This window comes from Balaenoptera musculus, chromosome 1 (genome assembly GCF_009873245.2).
Source record: "Balaenoptera musculus isolate JJ_BM4_2016_0621 chromosome 1, mBalMus1.pri.v3, whole genome shotgun sequence".
In the NCBI taxonomy this organism is placed as follows: domain Eukaryota; kingdom Metazoa; phylum Chordata; class Mammalia; order Artiodactyla; family Balaenopteridae; genus Balaenoptera; species Balaenoptera musculus.
The window spans coordinates 86,744,394-86,769,477 of record NC_045785.1 but is presented as its reverse complement, the minus strand read 5'-3'; the positions used below and the strand labels follow the sequence as shown (position 1 = coordinate 86,769,477).

General features: G+C 35.1%; 1 long non-coding RNA gene across 1 annotated transcript; it reads left to right on the top strand.

The window, feature by feature from the left end:
* Positions 1-15,752: 15,752 nt before the first annotated feature.
* On the top strand, positions 15,753-20,150 carry LOC118881470. The gene is made up of 3 exons (XR_005016543.1): positions 15,753-15,840; positions 17,535-17,611; positions 20,110-20,150. It is a non-coding gene; the product is annotated as an uncharacterized LOC118881470 (long non-coding RNA).
* The last annotated feature ends 4,934 nt before the right edge of the window (positions 20,151-25,084 follow it).

Here is a 25,084-nt window from a genome sequence, read left to right as displayed (position 1 = left end):
ATTCTGTGTGTGTGGGGGGGAGTGTGTGTAAAAGAGAACAGGAAAGAGGTCAATGTAAAGTGTATTTCTTAGTGTAACTCACTGTCAAAAAGTTTGAAAGTCAATGACTTGAAACCTAGTTAATTGGAACATTTGACTCATTGAATTTAGATATTTAAGTCTATCCCCAAAGGGTTTGTGATCTGGTGATATCAAAGGGCTCTATTCTCAAACATTTCCTGTTCAAACGTTTGTCCATAGAGTTAAATGAAGAGCTTATCGATACTTTATTGATATTTTATTGAGTTCAAATGAAATTGATAAACCAATGTTGGTAATGTATGAAAAACTATGTCAAATACAGCTAGAGGGAATGATAAAGATTAGCATATATTGTCCTGATTTTCAAAGAAGGATAAAGTTAGTGACACCTATGAGCCAGTGAGCTTGATGTTGTGACAGAAAATATTATAAACTGATAAAATGGTATATCTATAAAAATTTAAAGAAGTGACAGCATGAAATTTTGTGATTAAGTTATGCCAGATGAATACATTATTTTTAACAGTATTCCCAGATATTGGTTCAGAGTTATGTTAAAGACTATGTCAAGATTTCAGAAACTCATTTGACAGAATTTCTGATAACATACTTGAAAAAAATGAAGAAATTTGGGCAGGGAGATTGTACTAAATAATATTATTATATATCTTATAGCGTGTATGTTATAGAACATATTATGTATTAATATTTTATTACATATTTTATATTATATTCTTATATTAATATGCAGAAGTGATATGAAGTTAATGCTTGCATTTTGTTAGCTTTCCTTACTGAATTGAGTGCTACTCCATTTAGGTGGAACCAATACAACTTTGACAGGCTGAAACATCTCTTATTGATTTCCAAAAACTTTAGACATTAGATAAGCCTGTACCTAGAAGATTCTCGATGTCAAAATCAGATTACTTCACTAACGCACTTGCAAAACTTGACTGAAGAAAGCATAGAAAGGGGCCGGGCAATTTAATGTGCAAATTGCATAATCAGACCTGTAGCAGCCCAGCTGGCATGCGAAAATCCATGCTTTTAACTATGCCCACTTCATTTAATAAAGAATCCTCTTAGACTTTGCATGTTGGTTGCTCCCTCACTTTTATATGCATTGGAGTTTCCATGTAGCTTGATAGCTGTAAATGAGGCTTCTCATGCTATGACCAAAATTTATTGCACATGCATGGAAGCCTCTTTATGTTTGTTTGTTAAATAATGTTCCCTTACTCTTTAGCAATCTAAAAAAAAAAAAAAAAAAAAAATACACTAAAAGCACAGGCGTTTTTCAATACCCCTGCAAAGGTGAGTAGTCAGAAACATCAATAATGGTATTTGAAGGTCCTCACAGGTTGGCTAGGAATTTGTCTGCATTTCCTACAGTTATAGTTAGCTCAGTTGGTTAGTACCTAGTGTTAAGGAGACCAAGTATCTGGCTTTGATCCATTTTGAGCTAGAAAGTTTTGTTGAGTTGTTTGAGATTAAAAACTCTGTCCTATTGCCAAAGGCTATGAAAGGCCTACCTGGTTGCCAATTATCCTATGGGTACTAGTGACAGAAGTCTGTCATTTCTGATGCTATAATGCCTCTTGTCTTAGCTGGGGCACTAACTCAGCCCCTTTTTCAGCTTTTGGACCTCCTGAATCTTTTTTGTCTCATCTTCCATTCAGCCCCTTCAACGGGCACAATAACCCCAGCCTCTGCTTCAGGGTCACCTGGCTTCTTCCCATAATATGCCCACTGGCTTTCAACTCAGAAGAGGCAGTGGCAACCTCTAAGTCCCATCCATACCACAGGTCAGTCCAAAAAGCTGAGCTGGAAATTCTTTCTCAGTGAGAAATCATTTCCGTATAATTTCTAACTTCGCATCCATCTTTTTCTTAGGGAAATGAATTGATCTCAGAGATGAGCAGTTTAAGGAAAATGTGGTTTGTAGAGAAATTAAAATGCATTTGACTAACATTTGCAAAATTACTATGCTAGTTTCCTAACACATCTAGTCATTTATTAATCACTTACTAAGTGTTCAGCACTGGACCCTTGACATAATTCTTATCTCATCTCTTTGTTTTTTTAAAACTTAGCAACAGGAAATATTGGATGGGGAAAATCAAGGTGCTGGTTTCCATACAGAAGTAGGGACAGGGGCGTTCATTCCAACAAACTATGCCTACTCTCATTTTGCCGACTTTAGCATTCCATCTAGTACCCTGGTGTTTCAGCTTGTGATAACCACAAAGATACACAGGTGATCATTATACTTTAATACTATCATATTTTTCAAGGGGCGTAATATTATTCATAATATATAAAAGCACACTTTTTATTTGAAATAGACACAGCATAGCACCTTTTGCAGATGGTGACCTAGAATTTGTAAATATGTTCAGCCATGCTAAAGCAGTAATGAGTGTATGGAGGGAACCATCAAGGGTGTGGGAACATTTTCAGGACATCTGGGGCCCATCAGCATCAAATCATTTAACAGAGTGCAAACAATTTAGCACTGAGAGCCTCTCAATTATCCACTTGCAAATAAATAAACGATAAAGTGTAAATCTTTACACTGTAAGCAGTGAGTACACTTCTGGGCTGCCTCCTCCAATCTGGCATCATTAGTTGATGAATGTTCAAAAACTTTAACATTTATCTGTGAAAAAGATAAATTACATATTTACATATATATTATAAATATGTCACAAATATAGATACCCTAAAAACACTGAGGTAATGTAGTCAAACAGAAGTATAATATAGGTGATCCACCAGACAGGATAACCCATACTATTCTTCGACGAACACTTACATTATGTATCTGACTTGTATCTGGGGCCCTAATACTTGACTTTATTATAGACTTTCTAGTATCATGAAAAGTGCTAATATTTGGAAGCCAGACAGGTCTTTTTTGGCTTTACATTTGCTAACTATGTGACTGTGATACTTTTTAAGCCTCACTGTTCCCATCAAAAAATGGGAGCAATAATACTAATAATAATACAAAAAATGGGAGCAAGGAAGCTTGTGAGAATAAAAGAAAGGAATACAGCCAGCATTTACTATGTATTATTGTAATAGTAGCTGTTCCTGCTAATGTTATTATAATCATTACTTCAGTGCTTCATTAGGAGTACTTCATTTGACAGTATCAGTTTTTTGATATAAAGATCATGGTGCCAAGAAATCTCAGGCCCGTGAAACAGCATTTCTTGTGCAAAGCTGTATAGACATAATCTTTGTTACAGTCAGATCACAAATTCCAAACTTCAATCAATGATGTTTCACTATATTATTTCTTATTCTTAAGGTGTACCTTGATATTCTCTTACTTTTTCCTCCTATGCTTCATTTCATCTTGCAGCCATTCTTCTCTCCTTTCCATATACCACACTGTGAATACTGAGAAAACTTCTGCCAATCACTGTAGAACTTTTCTTACATGCAAACCATAAGTTCTGAAACAATATTCCCTTTAACCTCATGTAATAAAACCTAAACTATTTTAAACGATGTTTTAGCATTTTGATCATTCAAGGTTTTAAAAACATGAATGATTTAAAAATTCCAGAAATATTAGTTAATTTTTAAATTAAATTTTTAATTTTAGAACAGTTTTAGATTTAAAGAATTACTGCAAAAATAGTGTGGAGGGCTCTCATATACTCCACACCCTTACATTCATATGGTACCTTTATGACAATTAATGAACCAATATTGGTAAATTGTTATTAACTAAAGTCAATACTTTATTTGGTTTCCCCAGGTTGTTCAAAAGTCCTTTTTTCTATTCAAAAACCCCATCCAAGATACCACATTACATTTAGCAGTCATGTCTCCTTATGTACCTCTTGGTATGACAGTTTCTCAGATTTTCCTTGTTTTTGATGACCTTGACAACTTTGAGGATTACCAGTTAGGTATTTTGTAAACTGTCCCTTAATTGGGATTTGTCTGATGTTTTTCTTGTGATTAGAATAAGTAATGTGTTTATGACAGGAAGATCACAGAGGTGAAGTGCTATTCTCAATCACATGACTTCAAAGGTACATAATATCAATTTGACTTATTGCTGTCTTCTTATAAGATGTGCTATTTGTCTTTTATTTTGTACAATTTGAGTGTGATATGCCTCAATGAATTGTCTTTTCTTTTTTTGGTACTTTTTAATGCTTCATAGTCTCTGAGCTTCCTAGATCTATGGTTTAGTGTCTTTCCTGAATTTTTAAAACTCATTATTACTCCATATATTTCTTCTACTCCATTTTCTCTTTCTTCTTCTTTTAATATTACAATTACACATATGGTATATCTTTTTAAATTGTAAAAATTAATAAACAGAAATCTCATTTAAAATGGAATTGGGAGGACAGAAAGGAGAGCTGTCATGCCCTACCACTCAATTGCAGAACCAACAGGAAGAAATGTATTTTAGCATCTCCAACAGGAAGAAGGTTACTACCTTACTACCCAGCAGGAGGAAGAAAAAATTTGTCCTTGCCTGGTAACAGCCCAGCCAATTAAAGACTGTCACAACTCAGCCTATGAAAAGCCGCTATACTACAAACTTCCAGTTTCCTCCAAAGGACTCTTTGTTTACATGAGTCAGTCCCAACTCCCCCTTCTCCTCTATAAAAGAAACTGTCATCTCTTATGTTCTCCTGACTTGCCTGTGGTTCACCACAGATTGCATGTCCCAAATTGCAATTCTTTGCTGTTCTCGAATTAACCCATTTTGCTGGTAAAGTAACTGGCTGTTTTATTGTTTTAGGTCAGCAGTATTGGGTGTCAGCGAAGTGGGATCCAGAGAAGACCCCCAATAACTCTGAGGCTGGTGAGCAAACAGGTGCTGGGAGCCACAGAGCCCACTGAGCTCACTGCTTTCTTGCTGACCTTGGAGTTTGAGGGTAAGTTTTTCCTGGATTTGAGCTCTGCTCCTTTTGTGTTCTGAAGCTCTCCAGACTTTATTCAGGAACTGCTTTTTTTTGAAGGTTTGTCCTTTCTGTGAGTACTCATTTGGCACTTTGGCCTGACTCTTTTGGAACCAGGCTGTTCCTATTGGAACTGTGCTGCTAAGATTTTGGTCCAATTGTTTTGGAACTGGCCTGTTTCTATTGGAACTGGGCTATTTAGAATTATTTTTCCTTCTTGGATCTAGAGAAAAAACCTCTAAGAAATAAGATCTCAGTCATCTAAATGTTTTGAGGGCACTCCCCCTTCAGGGACCCTGGCTGATTTTATGTTTAAAAACCATGGTCCCTCCTCATGAGCATTTCTAACTAAATGGACTGACTTAACCAGTAGTAACTTAGAACACTGAAGGACATTATTGGGAACTTTTGAACTCCCCAAAATTACTTTTCTTAAAATGGTATTGGACAGCTATGGCTTCAAAATTGTCAAAAGTGAATTGGATGCCTATTTTGACTAGCATTTTGAGGCTTCCAAATATTATCGAGTCTAAAATTGCATCTGTACAAAATACCATTTTTAAATTAACTGAGGCAAGCAATTGAAGAAAGACAAAATGGTTTCTGAGGCCTCTCTTTCCTGTCCTCCATCTCCTTTGTCCCTGGAAGCAAGGCAGCCAGCTTGTGCTTAGGTCCTACCTCTGGTGCCATCTTCCTCCTTCCCTCTACACTGCCTCTACTTCCTCTGTATCCCCCACTTTCCCATTTTAATTCTCTCCCCGAACTTCCCTTTTTCTCTAAACCTCTCCCCATTCCCTCTTTCTCTAAACCTATCAGAACCTGCCCTTTAAAGTTGTCTTCTGAGGATATGAATAGCCATTAGCATAACTAATGCCATTTGGGCCTGTTCTGTTCCTTCTGTCTTTCCACTGACCCTACCAAGGACTTTACTGTATAGTAAACTTCTTCTTTCATCATTAAGGGCTTTGCAGTGAATAGATATTGTTTGATGATCATTAGGTCTATGAAGCATGGCCTCCATGCTCTGTTAGTCTCCAAATAATGGTAAAAACTTTCACTGATGCATTCCTGGCACCAACAAGACTAGTTAACCATCAGTAATCTTGACTTAGGAATGCATTCCCTATTTCCAAGCATGTACCCCCATACCCTAGGTTAACTTTAAAATTGTCCTAATGGTCCCTTGGCAGTGAAGATGGAGTGCAGCTGCAAATGCTTTTGGATCACCATCTGTCCAATCCTACCCTGTATGTAAGTTACCCTATAGTAAACTGATCCATTAGCTATATGGAGCTACCTGCCTCATTTTTCAGTCTCAAGATACCTTGCCATTTCAGTGGGCATTTTTTATTCCCTCCAACCTGGGACAATTGGCAAGCCAGCCAGGAGACTGAAAACACAGGAATGGATAGAGGGGTTGTGCTGGGGGAAAGCCCGTTTTTGGTGGGAGAAACACCAGTCTGGCTAGCCACTTCCATGTGGGTGAACTGGCTAGGTCTGTGGAATGCTTTGGGCTGGCGCATGAGTATAAGGAAGCTCCCCAAACACCAAAGGGCTTATTAGATATATTAATTGAAGGAGTAGGAAAGTAAAAGTGGAGAAAAGAAAGTGAGCAAGCTACTGAGGCTATAGCATGGCCCTTGTTATGCACGCTAAGGATTAGCACAGAAAAGGAATTACGGCTCAGCAGGGAACCAGAAAAGTCTGAAGAGACTCTGGTGTTACAGAATTACAGAGGGCATGCTCCACCAATTGGACATTATGTTAAAGAAAACACAACAAAAAGAAGAGCATATTGAAGTGATGGCACGTAAGATGACTAAAATGCCGGGCTGTAGTCTGCCCCAATCAAAGGTGTGCCTGATTATTTTACAGGAGAACCTGGACCCCAAGAGGTGGGATCCTTAGGATAATGACTCATCAGAAGATGAGGACAGGGACTTCCCTGGTGCCACAGTGGTTCAGAATCCGCCTGCCAATGCAGGGGACACGGGTTTGAGCCCTGGTCCAGGAAGATCTCATGTGCCACGGAGCAACTAAGCTCACGCGCCACAACTACTGAGCCTGTGCTCTAGAGCCTTCGAGCCACAACTACTGAAGCCTGTGTGCCTAGAGCCCATGCTCCGCAACAAGAGAAGCCACCTCAATGAGAAGCCTGCGCACCACAACGAAGAGCAGCCCTCGCTCGCCGCAACTAGAGAAAGCCCGCGTGCAGCAACAAAGACCCAATGCAGCCAAAAAAAAAGAAGATGAGGACATAATTATAGAGGAGGAAGAGGACCTGTGTGCACAGACTCTGCCCCAAAGTAAAAACGCAGGCCACAAGAGAACTAGAAGATAATGCAAAGAAGATCCTGTGAGTCAGAAGACAACTGTACAGAAATATTTCTCCACTAAGCTAGTAGAATTAATCAGCGGGTTTAAGCAAAAGAGTAGGGAAGGAGTTCCAGCCTGGACACTTTCATTCCCTCCACCTTCAGACAATTTCTTTATACTGGAACCAAACAAAACCAAGTTTCTTACGTTCCCTGGACTCAAGCTGAACTATGAGCCATAGTTAAAGAGTTACCTAAAATAACTGAGGACCTCCATAGGTTTGCTGAAAATTTTAACATAGTTACTCAAACTTACCAACCTGTTTTTTTAGATATATCAGTTAGTTCACATGCCTCTTGGTGAGGGTCAAGCAAACATTGGATGAAATTTGCCTGATGGGAACATATTGAAAGGGATTTAGAAAAGCAAACCCCTAACTTTTGGCAAAAGGCTAGAACAGTCGCTGGAGAACTCCACTCAACAATTACAGTAGCTTTTCCTAAGCCTATTGATTGAAACAAAAGTCAGACTAGCACACAAAAATATGATGAACTTGCTCATGAATATTATAATTGACGTCAGATATAGTTTGCCAATGTTTTCCCATTCATAGGTTGTCTTTTTTCCCTTTGTTGATAGTTGATTAATTAATTTTTAAAAGGGATATTTGACCTAGAAGGAATATGTTTTCAAGATTATGAATTTGTTATACTCATTACAAAAAAACATTAAAAAAACAAATAAGAGAGCAGAAGCAAGAAGAACTACAATCCTGCAGCCTGTGGAACAAAAACCACATTCACAGAAAGATAGACAAAAATGAAAAAGGGGGCTTCCCTGGTGGCACAGTGGTTGAGAATCTGCCTGCCAATGCAGGGGACACAGGTTCGAGCCCTGATCTGGGAGGATCCCACATGCCGTGGAGCAACTGGGCCCGTGAGCCACAATTACTGAGCCTGCGCATCTGGAGCCTGTGCTCTGCAACAGGAGAGGCCGCGATAATGAGAGGCCTGCGCACCGCGATGAAGAGTGGCCCCCACTTGCCGCAACTAGAGAAAGCCCACTAGCAGAAACGAAGACCCAACACAGCCATAAATTAATTAATTAATTAATTTAAAAAGAAAATGAAAACGCAGAGGACTATGTACCAGATGAAGGAACAAGATAAAACCCCAGAAAAACAACTAAATGAAGTGAAGATAGGCAACCTTCCAGAAAAAGAATTCAGAATACTGATAGTAAAGATGATCCAGGACCTCAGAAAAAGAATGGAGGCAAAGAACAAGAAGATGCAAGAAATGTTTAACAAAGACCTAGAAGAATTAGAGAACAAACAAACAGAGATGAACAATACAATAACTGAAATTAAGAATACACTAGAAGGAATCAATAGCAGAATTACTGAGGCAGAAGAATGGATAAGTGACCTGGAAGACAGAATGATGGAAATCACTACCACAGAACAGAATAAAGAAAAAAGAATGAAGAGAAATGAAGACAGCCTAAGAGACCTCTGGGACAACATTAAACAAACCAACATTCGCATTATAGGGGTCCCAGAAGGAGAAGAGAGAGAGAAAGGACCCGAGAAAATATTTGAAGAGATTATAATCAAAAACTAACACCTCACTTACAGCAATGGACAGATTATCCAGACAGAAAATTAATAAGGAAGCACAAGCTTTAAACAACACAATACACCAGATAGATTTAATTGATATTTATAGGACATTCCATCCAAAAACAGCAGATTACCCTTTCTTCTCAAGTGCACAGGGAACATTCTCCAGGATAGATCACATTGTGGGTCACAAATCAAGCCTCGGTAAATTTAAGAAAATTGAAATCATATCAAGCATCTTTTCTGACCATAATGCTATGAGATTATAAATAAATTACAGGGAAAAAAATGTAAAAAACACAAACACATGGAGGCTAAACAATACATTACTAAATAACCAAAACATCATTGAAGAAATCAAAGAGGAAATCAAAAAATACCTAGAGACAAATAACAATGAAAACACGACTATCCAAAACCTATGGCATGCAGCAAAAGCAGTTCTAAGAGGACCATTTATAGCAATACAATCCAACCTCAAGAAACAAGAAAAATATCAAACAAACAATCTAACCTTACCCCAAAAGGACCTAGAGAAAGAAGAGCAAACAAAACCTAAAGTTAGTAGAAGGAAAGCAATCATAAAATCAGATCAGAAATAAATGAAATAGAAACAAAGAAAACAATAGCAAAGATCAATAAAACTAAAAGCTGGTTCTTTGAGAAGGTAAACAAAATTGATAAACCTTTAACCAGACTCATCAAGAAAAAGGGGGAGAGGACTCAAATCAATAAAATTAGAAATTAAAAAGGAGAAGTTACAACACACACCACAGAAATACAAAGCAGCATAAGAGACCACTAAAAGCAACTCTATGCCAATAAAATGGACAACCTGAAAGAAATGGACAAATTCTTAGAAAGGTATAACCTTCCAAGACTGAACCAGGAAGAAGTAGAAAATATGAACAGACCAATCACAAGTAATGAAATTGAAACTGTGATTAAAAATCTTCCAGCAAACAAAGGTCCAGGACCAGAGGGCTTCACAGGTGAATTCTATCAAACATTTAGAGACGAGTTAACACCCATTTTTCTCAAACTCTTCCAAAGAATTGCAGAGGAAGGAACACTCCCAAACTCATTCTATGAGGCCACCATGACGCTGACACCGAAACCAGACAAAGATACTACAAAAAAAGAAAATTACAGACCAATATCAGTGATGAATATAGATGCAAAAATCCTCAACAAAATACTAGCAAACAGAATCCAACAACATATTAAAAGGATCATACACCATGATCAAGTGTAGATTTATCCCTGGGTTGCAAGGATTCTTCATTATACACAAATCAATCAATGTGATATACCATATTAACAAACTGAAGAATAAAAACCATATGATCATCTCAATAGATTCAGAAAAAGCTTTTGACAAAATTTAACACCCATTTACGATAAAAACTCTCCAGAAAGTGGGCAGTGTGGGAACCTACCTCAACATAATAAAGCCCATAAATGACAAACCCACAGCAAACATCATATTCGATGGTGAAAAACTGAAAGCATTTCCTCTAAGATCAGGAACAAGACAAGGATGTCCACTCTTGCCACTATTATTCAACATAGTTTTGGAAGTCCTAGCCATGGCAATCAGAAAAGAAAAAGAAATAAAAAGAATACTAAATTAAAAAAGAAGAAGTAAAACTGTCACTGTTTGCAGATGACATGATACTATACATAGATAATCCTAAAGATGTCACCAGAAAATTACTAGAGCTAATCAATGAATTTGGTAAAGTTGCAGGATACAATATTAATGCACAGAAATCACTTGCATTCCTATACACTAATGATGCAAAATCTCAAAGAGAAATTAAGGAAACACTCCCATTTACCACTGCAAAAAAAAGAATAAAATACCTAGGAATAAACCTACCTAGGGAGACAAAAGACCTGTATGCAGAAAATTATAAGACACTGATGAAAGAAATTAAAGATGACACAAACAAATAGAGAGATATACAATGAAAGATCAGAAAGAGAAATTGAGGAAACAATCCCATTCACCATTACAACAAAAAAGAATAAAATACCTAGGAATAAACCTACCTAAGGAGGTAAAAGACCTATACTCAGAAAACTATAAGACACTGATGACAAAAATTAAAGATGACACATACGGATGGAGAGATATACCATGTTCTTGGATTGGAAGAATCAATATTGTGAAAATGACTATACTACCCAAAGCAATCTACAGATTCAATGCAATCCCTATCAAATTACCAATGGCGTTTTTTATAGAACTAGAACAAAAAAATCTTAAAATTTGTATGGAGACATGAAAGACCCCAAATAGCCAAAGCAATCTTGAGGGAAAAAAACACAGCTGGAGGAATCAGACTCCCTGACTTCAGATTATACTACAAAGCTACCGTAATCAAGACAATATGGTACTGCACAAAAACAGAAATACAGATCAATGGGACAGGATAGAAAGCCCAGAGATAAACCCACGCACCTATGGTCAACTAATCTTTGACAAAGGAGGCAAGGATATACAATGGAGAAAAGACACTCTCTTCAGTACGTGGTGCTGGGAAAACTGGACAGCTACATGTAAAAGAATGAAATTAGAACACTCCCTAACACCATACACAAAAATAAACTCAAAATGGATTAAAGATCTAAATGTAAGACTGGACACTATAAAACTCTTAGAGGAAAACATAGGAAGAACACTTTTTGACATAAATCACAGCAAGATCTTTTTTTTACCCACCTCCTAGAGTAATGGAAATAAAAACAAAAATAAACAAATGGTATCTAATGAAACTTAAAAGCTTTTGCACAGCAAAGGAAAACTATAAACAAGATGAAAAGACAACCCTCAGAATGGGAGAAGATATTTGCAAATGAATCAATGGACAAAGGATTAATCTCCAAAATATATAAACAGCTCATGCAGCTCAGTATTAAAAAAAAAACAAACAACCCAATTAAAAAATGGGCAGAAGACCTAAATAGACATTTCTCTAAAGAAGACATACAGATGGCCAATAGGCACATGAAAAGCTGCTCAACACCACTAATTATTAGAGAAATGCAAATCAAAACTACAATGAGGTATCACCTCATACCTGTTAGAATGGGTATCATCAGAAAATCTACAAAGAGCAAATGCTGGAGAGGATGTGGAGAAAAGGGAACCCTCTTGCACTGTTGGTGGGAATGTAAATTGACACAGCCACTATGGAGAACAGTATGGAGGGTCCTTAAAAAAATAAAAATAGGATTACCATATGACTCAGCAATCCCACTACTGGGCATATACCCAGGGAAAACCATACTTTAAAAAGATACATGCACCCCAATGTTCATTGCAGCACTATTTACAATAGCCAGGTCATGGAAGCAACCTAAATGCCCATGAACAGATGAATGGATAAAGAAGATGTTGTACATATATACAATGGAATATTACTCAGCCATAAAAAGGATCGAAATTGGGTCATTTGTAGAGACGTGGATGGACCTAGAGACTGTCATACAGAGTGAAGTAAGTCAGAATGAGAAAAACAAATATCATATATTAGCACATATATGTGGAATCTAGAAAAATGGTACAGATGAACCAGTTTGCAAGGTAGAAATAGAGACACAGATGTAGAGAACAAATGTATGGACACCAAGGGGGAAAAGGGGGTTGGAGTGAAGGTTGTGATGAATTGGGGATTGGGATTGACTTACATACACTAATATGTATAAGAAAGGTAACTAATTAAAAAAAAAGAAAATCAAATAAGATTAAAGATGATAATTTAACAAAAATTAGGCACCTTAGTAATTTCTACTAAGATTTTTATGAATTTCAGTATTTATGCATGTACATATTTTGTTTGCATTTTCCCTCTAAGCCTATTTCATTTCTAAAATTTTTCACTTACCATCATAAAAATCATGAGGAATTATTCATAAAAATTATTCTAATGGATGGATAATATTCATCATGGGGATGTTCTTTAATTCATTATGCCATCTTATTAGTGGCTACTAAAATTGTTTTGTGTTTGTGTATGTGAATATGTGTGTATGCATGTGTGTATGCATATGCTCATATGCTTCATTGGTTCTCAGATGGCCAGGGCCTAGTCAATCATGCTCCTCGGTTTTTTCCATATTTTTAGCATCAGTACATGCAAGTCCTCTTTTGTTTTTTCTCATTTTCCATGATGTATATTGCCATTCTTATCAATTATAGGTCCCAAGTTTAATGTGTTTGATGTATATCCTGAAACATGCAGGTATCCTTTTAAAATATGATATATTTTATGTTTACATGACTTTCTAGCAAATGGTATAATGTTTTAGAATCTCCAGCATTTTAAAACAGAGACTTTTTCTTTTCTGAGGATTATGCATTCTGCTGTATGTACATATAATCTGTTTTTTCTTACTGTTGCCCAGTGTATAGAACATTGAAAACTATTTTACTTCCCATTCTCCACCAGCACAAGCAACACTGGGTTAAACATTCTCATACATGTCCACTTCCATACCTGGTGAGAATTTCCTTGAAACTTGTAATCAGAAATGGGACCTCTGGGATAAAGAGCACATATGGTCTTCCAGGAATGTTACTAAATACTGACATTTTGCTTTCCAGAATACCTGAAATAGTTTACAATCACATTAGCTGTTTACGAGAGTTTTTTTTTTTTTTGCCCAGCTTCTTTGTCAGCACTTGGTATTATCTGAGTTACTATTTCTTGCCATTTTGATGTATGTAAAGTGATATTTCTTTGTTTTAATTTGTATTTCTCAAATGACTAGTAAGTTTGGCTACCTTTTCACATACCTCTCACTCATGTAAATTCCCTGTTCATTTTCTATGTCCGCTTTCTTCGTGTTTCCTTTTTAGCAATTTAAAAAATATCTCCACAAATTATTATGTACTCCTCCTTTCAAGAGGTGTTTCTCAATTCTCCTCATCTTGAGTGTGGGCTGGACTTCTAAAGAATAGAATGTGGCAGAAGTAACGGTGTGTCACTTGATATGGTCTAATTGTTACTACCTGTCCTAGAATCATTCTGTTCATATTCCTATATATTTCTGACATGTCCTAACATCTAATAGAATGAATGTCCAGGCCTTTTTGAAAGTTAACCAGAGTATTTGTAGATTCTTACTCTTCCATATCTATTTTAGAATGATTTATTGACTCTTCCCCTAATACCTCTAATAACTTCCTCTGATTTTCAAAAGTTTAAATACCCTCATTCTCTTCTCATGAAGAAATAATTTGTGCAAAAGGTTCACATCCTTTTTTTAAAAAAATTATTTTATTTATTTATTTTTGGCTGCGTTGGGTCTTCGTTGCTGCGCACAGGCTTTCTCTAGTTGCGGCAAGTGGCGGCTACTCTTTGCTGCGGTGCGCGGGCTTCTCATTGCGGTGGCTTCTCTTGTTGCGGAGCACCAGCTCTAGGCACGCAGGCTTCAGTAGTTGTGGCTCGCAGGCTCTAGAGTGGAGGCTCAGTAGTTGTTGTGCACAGGCTTAGTTTCTCCGCGGCATGTGGGATCTTCCCAGACCAGGGCTTGAACCCGTGTCCCCTGCATTGGCAGGTGGATTCTTAACAACTGTGCCACCAGGGAAGCCCCTCACATCCTTTTTATACATACAATATAAATTTGTTTGAATAAATACAACATTCAAACTATATTTAGCTATGACTTAAGCTCTTTCAGCTCTCTATCCATAGATAGGACCCTTCTACTTTCAAGGGGTTCATACCCCTAAATTGGCAAGAGCCTGATATCAGAATGACTGACTGACACCTATTGCCAAAGTTCTTGCATAAATCTCCATACAATTGCTTCAGCAAACAGGGGAGAATTCTTTTTTTTTTTTTTTTTTTTTGAGAATTCTTGATTTTACTATTTTTCAACAAATTCTCCTGGAACGACTGGATGACAAAATCTATTCACAAAAATTCTTAGTCTTAATATCCATAAACCATAATTCATTACTATGTTCTATTTGGATTGAACAACAAAACCAAGAAGTTTTAAATAAGAATCCTTTTATACCTGGGCAGGATTTTGATAGGGGCCTATGTTCATTCTGCTTGTATTAAGGAAAGGCAACCAAGAATAGGGATTGTAATTTTAGTATCTTTTCTTCCAATTAGAAGAAAAAAATGTATATTACATAGTAGGATTAGAGGGATTATTGGTTCCATTTGGTGATTTTTCTTAGAAATAGTGCATACAGGTGTTTATTATGGATCATTTGGAAAATTAAAATGACATAAAGCTTTATCTTTCAGTTTGTCTTCCATGTATATTAAAGCATAAAGTTAAAGTAATTAAGCTGCTAGATCACCCCTTACCTGAAGTGAGTTATTTTGATACATCTCAGTTGAGCGAACAGGTTGCCAGGGGGGAGGGGCATGGGGGAAGGGTGGATTGGGAGTTTGGGATTAGCAGATGCAAACTATTTTATATAGAATGGATAAACAACAAGGTCCTACTGCATAGCACAAGGAACTATATTCAATATCCTGTGATAAACCATAATGGAAAAGAATATGAAAAAGAATGTATATATATATATGTATAACTGAATCACTTTGCTGTACAGTAGAAATTAACACAACATTGTAAATTAACTATACTTCAATAAAATAAATTTTAAAAATTAATGCATGATACAAAATTCATGTTAGGCTATGATTTTAACAGTAGGATTTCCACAATTGTCCAGATTTGTTGTATAACCAACACAAGCTAAACTTCATTTGAAGTACTTTGTGCTTCTAAACACATCTCAAGTATCCTAAATAGTCCCAAATAGTAACAGGAAAGTGACCCTTAGCCTGCAGTTGCCAAGTGGTAAGACTAAACCATGGATAGAAGATAATAGGTCATCAGGAGATCACTACGTACAGCTGTACATGAAAATCAAGCGAAGAAACTATTTCTCCAGAATTTTCAAAGGTAATAGAAATATTTTGTTCTACTATATGTAGAAAGGAGTATAAAACACCATATAAACATTTTATTGCAATTCTTTGTATGATTGTTATTTACAATGCAGTGCAAGAATGCTCCCAGTAGCTGATAGTGGTTTGAGATAAAATGTTCTTTGTAAAGCAATTTCCACTATTTTCCATCTACACCAATTTAATGTATTCAGTTGTTTAAAACAGCTATTTTTATATTCGGTTAAATGTAATATTACAGTTCATATCATTTTCTTTTCACAGGAAAGTGAGTCTATGAATCTAAAGCTGAAAATTTAAATCAAAAGAAAACAAATTTAAATCAAGAGAAAAAAATATGGAATAATAAATCAGTTAAATGATTTAACTGGGTCAACTAATTGTTTCTACAAATCAACCAATTATTTGATAAAATTTGTTGGTCAATTTAGTTAAAATATTAATCCAAATTGTTTTATAGAAATCTTTCTTTTGCCTGACTTTTACTTATTCATCAAGACTCAACCAAAGGGTGACATCATTCAGGAGACCTTGGATCTGACCTTCTTATCATTTTACTCCCAGTTCCCCCAAGGGTTCCAATAGTGTCTTGTGTTATCTCTGTTATGGCTCCTTTAATTACAAGTGTTAATATTTATTGAGTCCCAGCTTTTGTCATACATTATCTAATTTCATCTTCAACAACTCTGTGAGACAATTTTTTTGTTGGTGGTGTCGTTTTGTTTGTTTGATAAATGAAGATACTGAGATTCGTGAGTTAATTAATTTACCCACAGTAAGTTAGTTAATAAATAACAAAGACCAAGAACGTATGATCAGAGAGACAAGAGAAGAACCATGAACAGTATTTGGTCTCAGAGGTCAAAAGAAAAGAGAATTCCAAGGAGAGGATAGTCAACAAAATCAAAGCAAGAAATATAACAGCTAAGATAGAGCAATAATTATCATTGTATAGCTTTAGTCTGGTGTTGGTGGCAGAATCTAAATTATATTATTTTTAAAAAGCAGTGTATAAAGAAGTAGTCAAGATTCAAATTTGGATCTGTTTGATTTGAAAAGCTCCCAGTTTTTCTTCCAAGCTAGCAGCTTTCAGATGTTAGTAGGTATGCATATGAAGCTTCTAGAGAAATTCTTATGAATGTAGGTTCCTGTCTCAAACAGCAAATCTCTGGAGTTAGACGTTGCATTTTTAAGAATCACCACCCCCAGGTGATTCTGATGAAGTTGCCACTGGGCCACACTTTTAGATACATTGAACTCATGCCTACTATAACAAGGAGCTTCTTGAAAGCAGGGACCTCACTGGGTTTTCAGTAGTGAGCAGAATGCTTGATTCACGGTGAGGATCTAACGTAGTTTTGCAAAGCTAAACTGTGTTGTGGTTTGGAACAAATAATTTACTGTAATTTGAAAATATTATCTTACATGGGAGTGGCCATAATTTCTATAACTCAAGCACCCCGTTTGTTTGTGTTCTGAATTTGCATGCTGATTCTAAACAGTGTCCTTTTTTGTTTCCCAATGAAATGCTGAAGAGGGATACAGTAGTTTGGATCTTTGCCCTATGAATGGTCTCCTGACTTATTTCAATGTATAACTATTTTCATTGACTGTTGTAACAATTCATTTGAGAGGGCTTTGGCCTTCCTTAAAATAACTTGGCTTACCTCTATCCAATCTTTTTTCTAGCTTTTGTGATTTTAATTCTTATCCCAAAGATCGTATATGCTTAATTTTGAAAACTGAACATTTTAGAAAAGTAATAGGTAAGTCAATTTTTCTTGTTATTCTGCAATAGATGACATAGTTGTATACTTCCTTTCAATTTTATAATTATACATATTTACAAAAAGTATTATAATGTATATTTCATTTTGTAACCTCTTTTTGAACTTAAATCATTAATAATTTTTGTACTATTAATTTTCATTAAAACTGAACTTTAAATAGACACATAGTGTTGAAATGAATGTATATATTATATGTCTAACCATTTGCATATTTTTGGACTTTTAGGCTATTTTCAATGGTTTCATATTATAAACAATGTTAGATAAAATTCTCATATTTAGATCTTTGCACACTTTTTTTTACTGTTCCCTTAGCATACATTTCTAGAAATAAACTTGCTAGCTCAAAATATAAATATACTCAAGTTTTTTTGCAAGATTTCCATCTAAAATGTTTTACAATTTATATGCCCTAAGTAGTGTTTGAAAATATCTAAGTACCCTTATTAACATTAGATTTTATTACTTTAAAAAATTTGGTCACTCTGAAGGTGACAAATAATTTTATTCAATGTTTTAACTTGATTACCAGGAAGTTAAATTATTTATTATGTTTATTATTTGTTCATTTTAAAAAATTATAAAATGCTTCTTATGTCCTCTTTGCTGGACAGAATTATTAATTCCTTAGGATCTTATGATAGTCCAAAAAGATGGCTCTCCCACTTCTGGTGGAAGATTCAACATAATTTCCTGATTTCATCATCTTTGAAAGTGCTTTACCAAGTACAACTGCTCCTCTGTTGTCAGGACTGGCCCTGAGTTATGGTGAGAATTAAAGGGGATAAAGAAAGTAGATGACATTAAAAAAGTAAAGTGCTTATCTCAGTACCTGGCACATAGTAATCATCCAATACATGGTACAAATGATCATAATGATATTAGGCAAATATAATCCTTGAAATAACTGATAAGCAAAATGATGGTCCAAACAGAAGCCATAAACAGGAAAATATAAGCATATTGATGCTTCTTGTGCAGCTGAAATAAGAATATGTATGCATACTCCTTGAAATCTAGAAAGCTGCATATGTTGAAACTATCACTATAATTAAAGTAGTTCCTATAATCTATTGATGGCCATTGATCAGTAAAGCAGGTGCTGTTATTTTTTCACCTTGGAGAGAAAAATACTGAGGCAAGAAAAGTTTTAAAAGTTGACCAAGATTACATAGCCAGCAAGTGGTAGAGCCAGGATTCCAAATAGGGGATTGGTATGACACCAAACTCTAGCTTCTAACATGTCATGAGGTAGCTTTTAAGGTCTCTGTAAAAAAGATGGAATACATCAGGTTGATACCTGGTGCAGGAGTTCTAAATTTATTTTTGTCTGAGGAAAATGTCAAGTGCTACTTTGGGAATACTATGAAAACCCCAGACTCAAGGGGTTTGAGGCTGAGGCTCATTCATTTTCTCTGTGGTAAAATATACCATGTGTGCTACACATTTTTTCTTTGTTTTTTTTTTGTTGTTATAAACATACCATGCTATTTCAGATATGTTTCCTGACAAACATTTGTAAAAGTTTCTCATGCAATGTAACTAGCAAGTGGAAGTTGCTGGGTTCTAGATTGCAAAATGTTTCCATGAACAAAGTATAACATTACATTATTTGTATTCCTTTAATGTATAGTTCCACCAAAAATATAGAAATGTATGCTAACCTTACAGAATGAGTTAGAAGGTACTGCCTTCCTATTTTCTATAAAAATGATTTATATATAATTGAAAATATATATTCTTTTAATGCTTGGCAAAACTCGTATGTAAATTCTCTGGGACCTGCTATTTATTTTTAAATTCAAATGTCCAATTCAGCACTCTTTTTCATGGTTACATGAGTAAACAGATTTTTAAATTACCCCTTGAGTCAGTTTCAGCAAATTGTATCTTTCTAGAAATTCTTTTATTTTGTTTCATAAAGTTATTTGTTAAATACAACAGTCTCAGTATTTTCAGTTGCAACTCTACTATGCACCCTTTTCCTTTTATTATTGTTTATTTCTGCCTTTTGCCTATATTTGTGTGTGTGTGTATCTGTGTTTGTGTGTGTGTGTTTAACCCCCCCAATTAGATTTTGTTTTTTACTATTTGTATACTCAATTTTTATTTATATATACCCACATGTCTATTGTTTATTTAGTCTACTTGTCTTTCTGTAACTCTGACCTTTCTGAGATCATTTTTCTTCTTATTGAAGGACATTGTAAGTTCTTTAGTGGCAAGGTTTTGGTTAAGATGAGAAAATTAACTGAAAATGTCTTTATTTCACTGTGATTATACCAATGTAAGTTGAATGTTTTATTCTCTTAGTACTTTGAAGATATTCTGCTGTTTCCTACTTTTATTTCTACAAACTATTTATATTATTATTATTATTCCTTTTTATGTAATTTGTTTTTTCTCTGCTTATATTCTCTTTGTTAATCTATATTTTGACTCTAATGTATATTCCTTTTATTGTTGATGTCTAGCATTTCTTTGCTTCCTAAATTTAAAAATTGCTATGCTTGGACTTCCCTGGTGGCACAGTGGTTAAGAATCTGCCTGCCAATGCAGGGGACACGGGTATGAGCCCTGGTCCAGGAGGATCCCACATGCCACAGAGCAACTAAGCCTGCGAGCCACAGCTACTGAGCCTGTGCTCCAGAGTCGGTGAGCTACAACTACTGGGCCCACGTGCCACAACTCCTGAAGCCCAGGCACCTAGAGTCTGTGCTCTGCAACAAGAGAAGCCACCGCAATGAGAACCCTGCACACCACAATGAAAAGTAGCCCCTGCTCACCGCAACTAGAGAAAGCCCGCGTGCAGCAATGAAGACCCAATGCAGCCATAAATAAATAAATAAAATAAATTAAAAAAAAAAAAGAATTGCTATGCTTCATCAACTCCATATTTTTCTGGTTACGTCACTCCCCCATTAGCTCTATTACCTCCTTCTGGAAATCTAACGCCTCTTCCTTTCCTTCATGTCTCTTATGCGTGGCTTCACCTTACCCATCTGATGTATCTCTGCTGACAACTTTGTGTAACTTCTTGATATCTATCTTTTAGTTCACTAATTTACTTTCACAGTGTCCAATCTGTTCTTTAATCCTTCCTTTGAGTTTTTAATGATGACATTTTCTATTATTAGAAGTTGCATTTAATGTTTTTCCCCTCATGTTTACTTGGTCATTTTGATAGTCTCTTGCAATGTATTTATAGTTTTAATTAACTCTTTGTTTACTTTAAACAAATTATTTCTGTTTACTTTTTCCAGATAACTTGAAGCACTACCAACCTTTGTTGTCTTTAATAAAAATTCTCAACTGTGATTATTCTAATTTAAGTTGCAAAATTGGAAAGGACTCAAGCTTTTAAACCATATATGGGCCTACTGAAGGCTATCATTTCTCATGGAGATGCTTTTTTCCCTTTTCCACTCTAAACCAGAGCTGAGAGCAATAAGCTCTTTTGATGTCTACCTCTGAGGAGAAATGCTCTTCCATGACTCCAGTTTATCCTTTTCTGAGTCCTGCCTTTATTGGTAGGAGAGGTCTCTGATATGACCCCCAACTCTGGGAAAGCCCAATGGGTTTTTTTTTTTGCCATCTAATTAATTACTTACAGAATTAAAACCAATTTAGACTTCTCAAACCTAAGTTCTCAAATTTAGTAGGTACATAAATCACTTGAGTATCTTACAAGATAGATTCTCAATAAGCAGGTGAAGCCCAAGATTCTGCACCTCCAATAAGCACTCAGGAGATGCCAGTACTGCTGGTTTGAGAATCAACACTGAATCTCAAGACTATGACTGTCAGGGACTGCAGAACCAGTGGCTATTCAGTGGCTTCAGTGCTGGCTTAGCTCTAGGAATTTATTCTCCCAGTTTGTTGCTGGCCACAAATGATTTCATAATTTCTTATAATGTCATATATTTATTTAGAAGGATGTCTTATATTTTATCTAGCATGAGTGTTTTGTAGTATGCAGGTTTTAATCTACTATGTTGTGGGAAACAGAATTCTTCTCCATGTAAGGAAGAGAGTCTTATAATCCTTGGTATTCATATGTAAACTCAACCTATTAAGCATTATTTGTATACTATAAAAAAAAGTTGTACTGACATAGATTTAATCAAACATTTTCATATGGAATGAAATTCAGTCATTTTAAATGACTTCTAATTAGTTTTAATGATACATGCAGAAAGAAAAATGAATAAATGAAATAACAATACAGTGAAATTTTACATAATTTATGCAGGTGACAGATGAAAAATAGATCTCATACAAACATATTAGAAACCCACGGCTTGACTGTTTTCTACAACAGGGTTATATTAAAGTAGACTTACTGTACTTTTGATCAATGCATTTTAAAACATATAATAAAACTCCTTTCATACTTTTTAAAAAAAATCTGAATTGCAACCATTTGATAGTTGCCTTATAAATGTTTAGATCACTTAAAAATATTCATCCAAACTCACTTGTGTCACTTTATAGCTTTGATTAGATATTGATGATGCAGAATACTTAATTTCTGGTAGTTTCATGCCAGGAAGGTGAGTGCTACTAAAATCTTGCAAGTTATTAAAGTCCCACTGCAATGACTATTTTTTTAAGTAATAAAAGGTTAATAAAAATTATGATTATTTTGTTTAACTGCCTTTTAAAACAACAAACCTCTTAAAGGTTATTCTAATCAAAATCTCAAAAAGCTGCTCAACTCAACAGCAAAAACTTGACATATCTAGTGACATTTGAATCTTAGAACAGCTCAAGAACAAGCAAATGAATGCTAAAGGTTTGAATGTAGATATTATTTATGAAGTCCCATTAGACCATCTTTTCATTTTTAAAAATAAAACAGAATGTCCCTATGTGAAAATTGTAAAACCCATTCTAGAAGCATATGCCAACAGGAATAGATTTTTAAAAATGAAAACAAAAGAAGGAATGACCCATTCTTTTTCCACAAAAAATAGTGTGCCAGAAAAGAAAAATCTATACTGGAAGTAAATGAAGACACTCAACTAAGCATAGGTTGTCTCAACTACAGTGCACATATAAAATCAGCAAAGACATAAAGCAGAATGGATTAATTGTATAAAAATTAATTAAAGTGAATGAGACTTTTTTTTCCCAGATATAGCAAGGGAAATGATGAACTTAGCAAAAGGTAAAATATATATCACTAATGAATAAACAAGGGCATGAAATAAATGAATACTCTTAATCGTCAGTGTTCTGAATTAAGAAAGAAATAATTGATTCACTGAGAATTGTACAGACCCCTCAAAAAATGGTCATTGACAAAAGACACATTAAGAAAATATTGAGACAACGTGAACATGCACTAATTTCCAAAACCGGATGCTGCAGACTATGAAGACTCTAGATGAAATTTATAATCATTTTCATTGAGTCCCTTAAAGTTGTTCTTAAGATATCCTTAACAACAAGGCAAGTTTGAGAAGAGTTAAAAAGTAAAAACAGAACAGAAGATATGAACCTGACTTAACTGAGACAAATGATCCTGAGTATGGCTTAGTGTAAGTCTGTTAAGAAGAAGTAAATGTTATGTCTTTACCTCATAAATTCTTAAAAGTGGTAAGTTCAAATTCTTAAAAGTGATAAGGATTATATTTTTCAATATATTTATAAAGTTCTTGGTGATGGTTTCTCTCTTTGATAATATCAATAGTAAAGTTATAGATAGAACAGATCCAGATTTTCCAGCTCAGTAGTTCTAATGAATAAAACAGGGAATACTTAATAAAATATGAAGATCATGTACTATTTTGTCCATCCTCCGTTCATGTCCCTATGAGGCTAAGCTAGAGAAATAATACCTATGCTCCTTTTGAGCAAACATAGAATTAGATCACATTTGATCAGTCATTATCTGATCAAAATGGCTAACGTTGCATTCTGTGCTTTTGCTGTTTTTGCTAAGAAGCAAAGGAGGTGACGTTTTGTTATAGAACATGAAGAGACTCAAAATAATATTTTAAAAGACTTTTATACAGCTTACATTCTAAATATCTCATATAATAAAATCCAAAAGAATAAGCTATTAATAACCCATGCTCACATAACCTTATAAATAAGGCAGTGTACTCTGAGAATCTTAAATCACTAATGGTTTTTTATGTCTGTGTTTTTTTCTCCTATATGAACAGGTCTGCACTAGTCTGCATTAATTAAATTTAAGTAGGATTTCTGAGCCTGGATCATCATTAAGTCTGTGGCCCTGATTTAAATCTGCAGTAAAACATTTCTCCATTAAGTCTTGTGCTTTTGTGTCATATTTCATACACTAGTTGTCTCTTAATTAAATCCATGATGGTTCACCAACACAGACTATTAAAATAACTATACTTTGCTCTTGACATATTTATGAGACAGAGTCAGAAGACTATAGACTGATACTTGAACTACTCACTAGAAATGCTAATAAGATTATGATGAAGGTAAGATTGGAACATTCCTCTTCTTTCTTTCCTCTTCTTTCTAGAGATTTATTTTTATAACTGAAGTTCACTTCTATTTCAGATTCTTTTTCGCCAGGCCATCCGAAAGCTCTTTCATTGTAGAATAACTGCCAATTAATAGTCAATGGAAGCCTTGCAAAGTGTTAATTTATATCACGTGATATTAATATAAACATTCAGATATATTCTCCTCTGATTTTTTTTCTATTCACAGCTGCAAATAAATATGTTAATCTAGATATATGTTTGCCAAGCCTTTAGGTGTTCAGAGTGAAGAAAATTTACAAGGACTGAAAAGAGAAAATAGCCCTGAGTGAGAAAGCAGTTAACTTTTAGATGGGGTGAAAGGAAGTCCACATATGTCAACCTCAGATATACTGAATTTCCAGTCTGCCCACCACAAAGAATGATGGTGTCTTCCCGGGAGATTTTTCAGAGAACTTCTTCCTCACAGCATATGGTGAAAGAGAGTTTCCAGTTTGCTTTGCTTGCTTTCAGTAGCTTGATGTACACTTTGTTTTTATTTCATTTTTCTTAGAAACATTTTTTTAAACATTTGTTTGGGAAGTAGGGGGTAGGGCCTTTAAGGGGGAGAAGTGTGATTAAAGGATCATAAGTTTCAAATAATCAAAGCAGAGAATATGGACAGAACAACAGGGAAACTCTTCATCAAGTGACCTAACACAAACAGGCATTATCTAATACAGATACAGGGAGGAGCTTTTAAATCCATTTATCTGTTTCTTTCTGATATCAGTATAAGTTCTGCAGCTTTTAAAAATAATACTATACAATTCATCATTCAGCTTAATTTTTTTAGCAGAAGTTTTTAAGAATACTGCAAAAATGAGAGATTAACTTATAGTTTTATTTCAGTGTAGGTCTGCAATGAACAAGGCAAGTATGAAATAAATTCTAAGGTCTTGTCAAGAATAGCAGCTACAGTCAGGCAGCTCCACTAAAC